Raw genomic sequence first — 11,005 nt, 5'->3', positions numbered from 1 at the left:
AATCTGCTGGTTTTCTTGGAGGATAAATTTGCATATTTTTCTCAAGGTTTGGTGACAAAATGCAAGCGCGCATAGCGCAAGAGCAAAACTTTTTTTTGCCCTTCACTTGAACGCAGAATAGCTTTTTGAGCTTTATGTAAAATAAACATTGCCATTTTCCAATTGGTAAAACCTTGTCTAATGAAGGTGATGTCTTCATCATTTCTGGCTCAAAATTGTCGACAAGGGAAGCAGAAAACATGCTAGCTTGGCTGAGTACTCTAAGTTCGAGAGCGATACCGACTTGGGTTGAATGCCCGAGGACCTTGGCTGAAAATGCACATGGGGTACGTTCGCAGAACCGGCTGCATTGGAGTGCTGTCATTCAAACCATGCTCGCCTTCACCCAGTTAAACTTTGCGTTTAACACTGATGTGCATACACTGCTTTCTAGAGGCGGGATGTCGTCACTTTGCCGTAACACAATCGAAATGCATGGTGAGAGATGTCGTTTATGGTCAATGCACGCTGTAAAGCAGCGTAGACTTATTTCAATAGCCCATTAAGCTTCCGCGGGCCACATAAAATGACGTGGCGGGCCACATTCGGCCCGCGGGCCTTGAGATTGACACCTGTGATTTAGAATGTGCTGAACTTGCTGTTCCGAGCTGAAAGTTGGTTAGGAGAACTATGTGAAGAGTTTTGAAAAAGTGACTTATGTATTGAGAAATGTGTCCTTGCGACTGTAAATAACTGTAAAAACTGTAAGACCATTAAACACTTAAGACCATTAAGACCTTTTCACCAAAGTCATTTTTTTCGACAATATAACACGTGTTTATTGATAGAAAATATTGAGCTTCGTATTCTTCATTAACTCAGCCTATAGCTCTGCAGTAAGAGTATGTGCCCCTATTATTATGACGCAACTACGTCATACGTGGTGCAGCCACTGTTTTACAGACGCATAACAGATTGAAGGGAGATTATCAGTGTGCAATCCCAGTAAATCATATTAGATTAAATACTGGAATATGTATTTAGAAAACCCTACGGCTAGTTAGTCAGTTTACTGACCAAAAATATATCACAATGAAAACAAATTCATGACATTGTTTGGAAGAAGGACAAAGAATATGAGAACACTTTGAAGGCAGTGAATATCCCTCAGAGCAAGGTCAGTAGAAATGATAAATATTCAGCCAACGACGGTCTCATAGAGCAGGTACTCTACTTTATTACACTCATATTTCCTTTACATTCATCAGATCACTCACTCTTTCTGTTGATTTGAAATCATGAATTACTTAACGTTGGCACAGAGTGTAAGAAACTCTGTCATAGCCTGAATATCCAATGCAACATAAAATATATGACAGTAAATGAGTTGTGTCTAGAAGAAAGCAGTTGACTGAAAAACAGACACGCATGCAATCTCCATCTTACCACTGGTTTCAGTTGTTGTCCTGTGCTTTGAGCTGAGCTTGTTGTTGACCTGAGGACAAAATACTGCTTTTATAGATATCCTGAACAAGTGTGTTCATGTCTGTTTAAGAGGAGGAACTTCCTTATATGGTTAAAAGCAGTTTTCTTTGTTCAGCTAAACGTTTCCACAGAATCTGAAGTGGATATGTGAGGTTTGTCATCAGCTGAGGTCAATTTCAAGAAGAAAACTAAAGTAATACGGAAATTGGAAATAAGTCGTATTTAACATTTGGCTGACTGTTATAATAAGACTACTGTCATACTACGTTATAATCTCATCACATATCCACATGCTAATGGAGTCACCTTTTTACAGATAATGGATGGATAGAAACAATGAAATAGTTTAAAACTAATAAAACTTCTCTTATTTTAACTTTTTTTGTACTTAGTTCAGTGCGGCGTAATTGTTTTCCGTGATAATTAAATGCTAGTGTAATAATAAATGACCATTTCAAATCATACAAACTTGATCCGAACTTCCCATCACTATGGTGTGCTCAACGTTAGGCACACCATAGTGATGGGAAGTTCGGATCATTTCACTGATTCTGTTCTTTGTATCTCGTTCAGCAAAATGAACGAATCTTTTTTTGAGTCATTCGTTCATTTCAACGGGGGTTCATGCTCAACATGTTATAGCCAATTCCCTGGCCTAAATACGTCCACTGCAAACACGTTCTCATGTTAGTGCATGTAGCCTAAACCAGCAGATACTATTTCAAAAGAAATTCCAGAATTAAAATGTTGTATCATGACAGTTTGTATGATTTGAAATGGTCATTTATTATTACACTAGCATTTAATTATCACGGAAAACAATTACGCCGCACTGAACTAAGTACAAAAAAAGTTAAAATAACAAAACCTGTCATTATTACTTGTGAACGAATATCATTCTCGTCTTACTAAACCTATTTCATTGTTTCTATCCATCCATTATCTGTAAAAAGGTGACTCCTCTAGCATGTGGATATGTGATGAGATTATAACGTAGTATGACAGTAGTCTTATTATAACAGTCAGCCAAATGTTAAATACGACTTATTTCCAATTTCCGTATTACTTTAGTTTTCTTCTTGAAATTGACCTCAGCTGATGACAAACCTCACATATCCACTTCAGATTCTGTGGAAACGTTTAGCTGAACAAAGAAAACTGCTTTTAACCATATAAGGAAGTTCCTCCTCTTAAACAGACATGAACACACTTGTTCAGGATATCTATAAAAGCAGTATTTTGTCCTCAGGTCAACAACAAGCTCAGCTCAAAGCACAGGACAACAACTGAAACCAGTGGTAAGATGGAGATTGCATGCGTGTCTGTTTTTCAGTCAACTGCTTTCTTCTAGACACAACTCATTTACTGTCATATATTTTATGTTGCATTGGATATTCAGGCTATGACAGAGTTTCTTACACTCTGTGCCAACGTTAAATATTCAAAGAGAGATACCCAATACGCTAAAACATGTCAAACATTTGGGCTGAACCCATTTGTATGATAATCATGGTTTTACTTTCCTCTCAGTCATTCTCTGACTCTCTAGATCTCAGCAGGAACAATGTCGAACATTGGTAATACCGACAACATCCACTTGGGCTGCAACTCAGGCAAAGTTGGTTCCAATAATGCCTTCACCGTTCAAGGTAGATCTGAGTATGTCTATTCTCTTCGGTCAGGTTGTCTTGACAGTTTCATAAAATCCCTTTCTCGCATGTTCTCTTACAGGATGTGTTGGAACCAATGCTGCTGTGGGCAACACCTCTTGCATTGATATCAGAGGAAATGCAGGATGCATTGGATCAAGCAACACAGTTGATATGAAAGGCAAGATATTCTTCTTATAGCTTATCCTCTTAATACATTGAATTAAATTGCCAGAACTGTATTAACAGTTCAGTTTATTACTTATGTTCAGATATCAGGATATTAAAGGCAAAAATGTGAGTTTCTATTGTCAGCTTTGAATTCCTTATCTCAATTCTCATATTTTAACAGGAGGAGTGGGAGCTGGTCAACGGGTTGGCAACACCTCCAATGTTGGCGCTGGTTACAACTCCGGGTCCATTGGTTCAGGGAATAGCTTCAACATCAGCTGAGGTAAGAAATGGAAGAGATTTACTGTCAGATATCAGCATATGCGTGTGATATGTTAATTCTTTACCTGTCAATGAATCATTAGTATAATCTGGATTTACTCATCAATATCTTTGATCTTTTTTCCTCTCTTTGTGTTTCTCCCTTTTAGGAAATCGGCCTCCAACGCTTCTAAAAACAATGCAACATTTGTCGAATGTAGAATTCATGATTTCAAATCAACAGAAAGAGTGAGTGATCTGATGAATGTAAAGGAAATATGAGTGTAAATAAAGTAGAGTACCTGCTCTATGAGACCGTCGTTGGCTGAATATTTATCATTTCTACTGACCTTGCTCTGAGGGATATTCACTGCCTTCAAAGTGTTCTCATATTCTTTGTCCTTCTTCCAAACAATGTCATGAATTTGTTTTCATTGTGATATATTTTTGGTCAGTAAACTGACTAACTAGCCATAGGGTTTTCTAAATACATATTCCAGTATTTAACCTAAAACGATTTACTGGGATTGCACACTGATAATCTCCCTTCAATCTGTTATGCGTCTGTAAAACAGTGGCTGCACCAGGTATGACGTAGTTGCGTCATAATAATAGGGGCACATAGCTATAGGCTGAGTTAATGAAGAATACGAAGCTCAATATTTTCAATCAATAAACACGTGTTATATTGTCGAAAAAAATGACTTTGGTGAAAAGGTCTTAATGGTCTTAAGTGTTTAATGGTCTTACAGTTTTTTACAGTTTTTTACAGTCGCTAGGACACATTTCTTAATACATAGGTCACTTTTTCAAAACTCTTCACATAGTTCTCCTAACCAACTTTCAGCTCGGAACAGCAGGTAATTGCATATTCTAAATGCACTAAAACTACCAAATCACTTCATACATGTTTCAAATCAACTCATTCTTCCATAACGCTAGCAAAGTTTGACGGCCAACAAATGTACTTTGTCACCCACAAAACAATGACCTAAAAATCACTAACAACAGGTAGCATTATACAATGTTTTCTTATGTAAAACAAGGACACCTCTCTACTGTTTAGAATTCACTGCAATATATGTTACTGGAATGAATCAGACATGATGCTGTATGCTTCAATATGTTGTACATCCTTCTTCTTTTTTTCACCACAGTAATTCCAGCATACAAGAATTTGTATACACACCACTGATACAGATACAATAGGAATGCTACTGCAATCTTCTGCATTTGGCCACAGGTTCTCATCCATATCACATCTTATGTCATCTAGGCCAATACACCTAGGAAAGAGTCTTCTGGCATGCCTGATCCATCCCTGGCAATGTCCAGGCATCCAGCATCCATTGCGTCCAGGAAGGACATTTGATCATCCGAATGGTGGTCATACAGTAAACCTTCCACCTCCATGAGGAAAATAATTATTCTATGGGGTTGAGGAATGGAGAGGTGGGAAGAAAAGTGACACCATACTGGGATGGGCTGCAAATTACTCGGTGACTGCACAGGAGTGGTGAAATGCCACCTTGTCCCATACAAATGTTGGCTGATTTCTTCTCTCTGCATCACTTTCCTCACCTAGCACAACCATTCCGTAGAGATCATTTTATAGCATTTCATTTTTTTCATTACAATACTACTGTGGAAATGTAGCAAATGTCTGTCTTATTCAGTTTTGTATTATGTTATTGTTTTGAACTGAAGTTTAACAGTTTTGAAAACAGTATGTAAGCATGTGCAAATTGGCATGTAGGTACATAGTTTTGGCAGTTGTTGTGTCGAAGTGAGAAAAGAATGAACGTAATTTGAAAGATGTAGTCATTGAATGCATTTTGTGCCAAAACAATGATAAATGATCCACAGTTTAGCCCACAAATACTTCTGCTGTGCTCACTGTGTGAAGAGTTTTGAAAACGTGACTTAGGTATTGAGAAATGTGTCCTAGTGACATTTGACATTTGATTATGAAAGCATTGTGTTGAACAGCAAGATTTCACAATTACATTTTCCTAATAGTTCATTAAGGTAGGGTAGGTTGTGGGGTGGGGGGGGGGGGGGGCATCTTATTATAGTGCATCTGGCAACACTGAGAAGGCGGTCGACAGTTCTCTCTATAGTCCGGGTAAAAGAGGACGTCTGTCACTGTCAAGTTATCTGGGTGTAATGTCAGTGACTGCCTCTAACTTGACAAAGGCATAGGGCGACGACAGAGGACGTGGTAGCAACTCGATCACTCTTTCCACTTTTATTTAGTAGGTGAGTGGTAGTAATAGTAGTAATAGGTTGTGGGTAAAAAAGAAAAGGGGGGAGAGCATCCACAATTAGCTCCCCGCTAAAAGTAAAGACTTCAGAAACATACAAATAAATGACCAGTAGCAAACATTCTACTCATTGCACGTTATATAAAGCAGTTAAACTCAGGTGCACGGACCAGAAACAGACGCATTTCTTTACTTTCACTTCGATTCAAACAAACAAACCCTAAACAGAAAATCCTCTCCTCGAACGCACTGCTCACTCACCAATGGTCACTCTGTTATCTCCTGCACACTGAAGCACCCTGTCCAGATTTTCCTTTCTGCACACCTGACGCTCATTAACTCAGTGCCTTTCGTATGCTGGATGCTATTGGTATTGCGTGACCATTCACTAATTTGTCTAAACAGTCACCCTAGTTAACCCTTGTGCTACCTTCGGGTCTTTGTGACCCACCGTCGTGTAGGTAAATAATTTTACCTAACCCTTGTGCTACCTTCGGGTCATTGTGACCCACCGTCGTGTAGGTAAATAATTTTACCTAACTCTTGTGCTACCTTCGGGTCATTGTGACCCCCAAAGTGAATATACCACGTTATATCACTAGTTAACACTAGGTGGCTAGACAGAGAGAGAGAGAGAGAGAGAGAGAGAGAGAGAGAGAGAGATACCACGCGGAGTGTAAAGAAAATGTTTCAATTTATTTATTGAAATAAATTGAAACAAATTGAAATAAATTGAAACTCTGAGCCGCCCGTTAGCCGGCCGGCCCAGAGGCGTTTTAGGCCTGTGACGTCAGGTCGAGCGTCAGGGGAAACCGCGGCGGGACATGCCTGCCCGCCCGCACGCGCGCCTGGCATGACCTGGCCAGGACATGCCTGCCCGCCCACCCGCCCGCACGCGCTGCTGCCGCCGCCGCCGCCGCCACCACCACCACCAGCAGCACCACCACCACCACTACATGCATGGGATGAATAGATGATGTATCAGGACAGCAGGCTGGAGGTCTATCCATAGTGCTGTCTGAGGGTCATTGTGATGCACGGTGTCATGCACGGTGTGACAACTTTTCATGGTACAAAAATAAATAAAGTGAAACGTTTGATTTTATTCCTCGCGTTGTCTGCCTAGTCTATGACGCCACTCTCGTGCCGTTTCGGGGTCGTGGTGAGTCAAACTGACATTGTGACAACTTTTTCATAGCCAAAAATAAATAAATAAAGTGAAACTTTTTATTTCTAGCCTTGTCTACATGCCTATTATTACACTCTCGCGCTGTATCCTAGTCTGCGCTGTGACTCACCATACCTAGTCTGTTACGCCACTCTCGTGTTGACGACCTTTCGTAATACAAAAATAAAAGTGAAACATTATCTGTCTACATAAAAAAATAAAAATAAGTCATATTTTCCCTGGCCGGGGAGCAATCCAGGGCTGTGGAGTTGACAGCCTCGCAGCCTTGCCACTAGACCACAAGGGGAGTTGCTTGTTCTTTGTGCTGTCTCTGCCTCTTTATATATATATTTTTTTCTTTTACACTGCAACGTCTGTGTCGTCTATTACGCGACCCCGCACTGTCTCCGGTTCCTTGTGACCCACAGCGGTCTTCTGACAACTTCTCATAATACAAAAAAAAATAATAAAGTGAAACATTTATATTCCCCCAGTGTGGGTCACAATGACCCCGAGACAGCGCGAAGGTGGCGTAATAGACGGAGCTGTGGGTCACAACGACCCGGAGACAGCGCGAGGGATAAATGCAAGCTGCATAGACAATGAGGAGAGCGTGAGGGTTAAGGGCCTTCGTCCCTGCCCTACTGGGTGTTGCCACGTACTCCATCAAGGGGTAGTCTGGTGGAGGGAGGACTGCTGGCTGGTGAGGTGCTGGAGGCAGGTCAGTTGCCGAGATGGATGTCACTTTTGTGACGGTGCACGGCTGTTTGGTCGCATTCATATTAAGAATGCCCTCTTGCCGATGGATAAAGTCCCGGATGGTCTTGCTGTTTATCTTCGGCAGAGGGATGCCTGCATTTGACAGGATGGGGTCATCCACCAAAACTTGGTGCTGGATCCTCTCGTAGGCCTTCAATATGGTGGTCTTCTCTGGACTACTACGAGATGGAGCTGAGCGCGACCACAGCAATTTGACGAGGGTGTACATCAGCCTGTTGTGCAGAGCGCTGATGTCCTGCTGTGCTGGTGCGTACCTCTTCGCCATCTTCAGCTTTTGTACTACAGCAGCCTCCACCAGGTCATCCCTCTTGGTGCAGGAGTGTGTTGCCCCAGTGCGTTCTATATAGCTGGGTGAACTGCTGTGGCCGCTTGTCGTGCTCCTTCACTGTGTTCCAAAGTTGAAGGAGCTTGTTTCTCTGCTCTGTGGTCAGTGACAGCTTGGTCTCTATAAGGCCAATCTCCACCAGAGCAGAACAGAACGCTTCCAACTTCTGGAAACCAGGAAGAGGGTTTTGACTGCACTGCAGTCACTGCAGGCATCCTCCTATAAATAAACAAAAACAAATTGCATGAGAATTGTCTTTTATTTCAGTAACCAGTGCTTTGTATTTAATTCTACCAGACACAAACACAGCTACTCACAAAGGCCGGAGGGCGAACGGTGGCCGTTTTGTTACCGGTGAGAGTGATGTGGGGCAGAGTGGCATCGAGCACATCATCGTAACGGGCCTCCTCTTTACTCTGGTAGGCCTCGTCTGCTTCACCCGGATCGGGCTGTCCAGGCTGAACCACCTCCTCATCCGGACCGGGCCCATCGTTGATCAGATCCCGGAGAGAGAGGAGGTGCCCCGTTTCACCCGTGCTCTGGCTGAACAGGTACTCCAGCCCAAGCAGCTCGTGGGGGTTGACATTAGCAGGGGCCTGGAAATTTTCCTCCACAGCCTCTCCAAACAGCTGCCGACAGCGGGTGTTGAGGCAGCTGACCAGCGGCGCAGAGTAAGTCCTGTGGTGCCTCCCTTTTCCTCCAAACACGGCAGCCGCGCTCCTGTCAGAGTTCCACCGTGCGATGCCACTGATCAGGTACACCTGATAAGGCCTTGCTGCACAGTGGGGACCTGAAAGTCACCATAAAAAGGCAAGTCCATGTTATTGATGGTTGTGATATGTGCCACCCTGTACATATCCATACCAGGAGGATCCTGGATGCACTCCAGGTTTTGCTGCTGGGCTGCCCACAACTCATCAATGGCGTCTATAAATACACAATCACCGTGTGTTATGTTTACTTTGTATGCTACACCATCACCCTATCGCCATGATGTTTTATCAATTGTGTGGATGTCGTTTTATTGGTGTAGTTAGCTTTTATTTTCCAGCCCAGCGGGACCCTTCAGCTCCTCAATGGCCTGGTGGACGAGCCGGAAGGTTTCTTGCGCTCCGAGAGTGACTCTCCTCACATGGTGCTGGAGCTGGTCCCTGGAGAGGTGCTGTTGCACAATATCCTCATCGGATAAGGCGCCCAGCAACACATTATTGTTTTTTACAGCCCCTATGAGCAGCTCCAGATCAGCCCTGTTGTAGGCCATGACCGCTCCAGCTATGGCAGATTTGAAGGCAGCGTACTTGGAGTGAGACTCTGTGCGGATAGCTGCGTCAAACCTGTGGATCCAGTGGAAGATGTCCAGGCGCACAACCATCCCATCGTCCACCCAGGGCTGAAACATGGCCTCCAACGCCGTTGGGCCCTTTGCACGGCAACAACCGCGGTCGACGTAGAGGATTTTGGGAGCAGGTTGGTTGGCCAGCTGGGTCCGTGTACCTTGTGGCCATTGGTTTTTCTATTTTGCAAACCGTGTTGACAAACGCAAAATAGGGCCGTAATATCGTTTTGTCATTTTAGTAACTCAAACACACATTTAAGTATTACGGCTTGTTTTTGGTTGTTTTGTTTTTTTGGGAATAATGAAATAACAATATAACACTAATGGTATAACGAGCCATTAATCGTTGTTTTGATTATTCCATATCCTTTATGCTAATATCTGCAAAAAATGAAAAATAGCCTCGTAATATCGTTTTGTCCATTTTGGATGTCAGAACCAGATTATGGGGAAAGGCTTGGTTTCCGTTGTTTTGTTTCATTTTGGAATTACGGAATATCCATATAACACAAACGGTATAACGAGCCATTTACTCATTTGTTTGATCGGCCGTATTATGCACACTGGCACAAGTGAAAGAGAGAGAGAGGGGGAGAGACGTGTAATGATTGGGGGTGTTATTACTATCGAACACCAGAGAGCAGCAACGACTAGCTAAAAAAAAAAATGTCCTGTGATCTGTAGGCCTACAATCTTGAAGAATTACCAGCAGGTTCTTTAGCAAAAGACACATACCAAACTGGAGGCACATGTTGACCGAGTTTTCTAGTTGCTACTTAATTAATAAATCTTTGATGAACCCAAGTTTCTTTAAAATATATTAGAAACATTACAAGACGGGGCTCCAGTGTGTGTTCAAACAAGGCCAAACGTGTCAGACGGCATCAGTTGAAAAAGATAATCATACCCTTGCAAGAAACACTCCACGCCTCAACCCTCCCTCCCCCCACCTAAATTACTGCTTTCAGCTCTATTGTACGTTTTAATAAAGTGCATTGAGGCAATCATAGTGAGCAAGTTGAGGTCATGAGGGCTACCTTTGCATTTTACATAGACACACAACTGACAGATGCACTGTTGTGGATACTGTTTTCAAAGTTCTGATCATATTCAATGTCCAAATTCAACTTCTTCAAAGTCCATAAACAGCACGGAGCAGCAACAAGAGGGTTCCCAGGAAAATCAGATTTTATTTGTCTGTGCTACACCTTTATATCCAACAAATTACACCCCTGAACTTTTAAAACAAATCTTTTGGCCTACTACAATTGTAAATAACCTATGAATTCTGCTCCAATTGGGCCTTGATGCAATGCTATGTCATATTTTCAGCTGTTTCTGCAACATTTTTGGGGACTAACCAGGGACCAAACCAGTTCCTCTATTCTGCCCTACTACATGTGTTTTCCAACACCAGTTGCAATCAACCCTGGGTAATAGCCCTTCACCATTGAATGGTGCCATTCATTCTTCACAGGTCACAGGCATCAAGTCAAAGTGAATAGTAACTGGTCCAACTCCATATCCAAGCCCATAGTATCTGTGGAGGAATACAGTCATCACACTTGTCAAATCCTCCCCACACAA

At 42.4% G+C, this 11,005-nt stretch overlaps 2 long non-coding RNA genes across 2 annotated transcripts; both read left to right on the top strand.

The window, feature by feature from the left end:
* Positions 1–2,651: 2,651 nt before the first annotated feature.
* LOC124481817 lies at positions 2,652–3,294 on the top strand. The gene is made up of 3 exons (XR_006957689.1): positions 2,652–2,762; positions 2,995–3,113; positions 3,196–3,294. It is a non-coding gene; the product is annotated as an uncharacterized LOC124481817 (long non-coding RNA).
* A 172-nt stretch (positions 3,295–3,466) lies between these two features.
* Positions 3,467–3,858, top strand: LOC124481818. The gene is made up of 2 exons (XR_006957690.1): positions 3,467–3,567; positions 3,716–3,858. It is a non-coding gene; the product is annotated as an uncharacterized LOC124481818 (long non-coding RNA).
* The last annotated feature ends 7,147 nt before the right edge of the window (positions 3,859–11,005 follow it).

The sequence above is a fragment of the Hypomesus transpacificus genome, chromosome 19 (assembly GCF_021917145.1).
Source record: "Hypomesus transpacificus isolate Combined female chromosome 19, fHypTra1, whole genome shotgun sequence".
In the NCBI taxonomy this organism is placed as follows: Eukaryota; Metazoa; Chordata; class Actinopteri; order Osmeriformes; family Osmeridae; genus Hypomesus; species Hypomesus transpacificus.
Note: the sequence above shows the minus strand (reverse complement) of the source record. Positions and strands in the feature narration are given on the sequence as shown.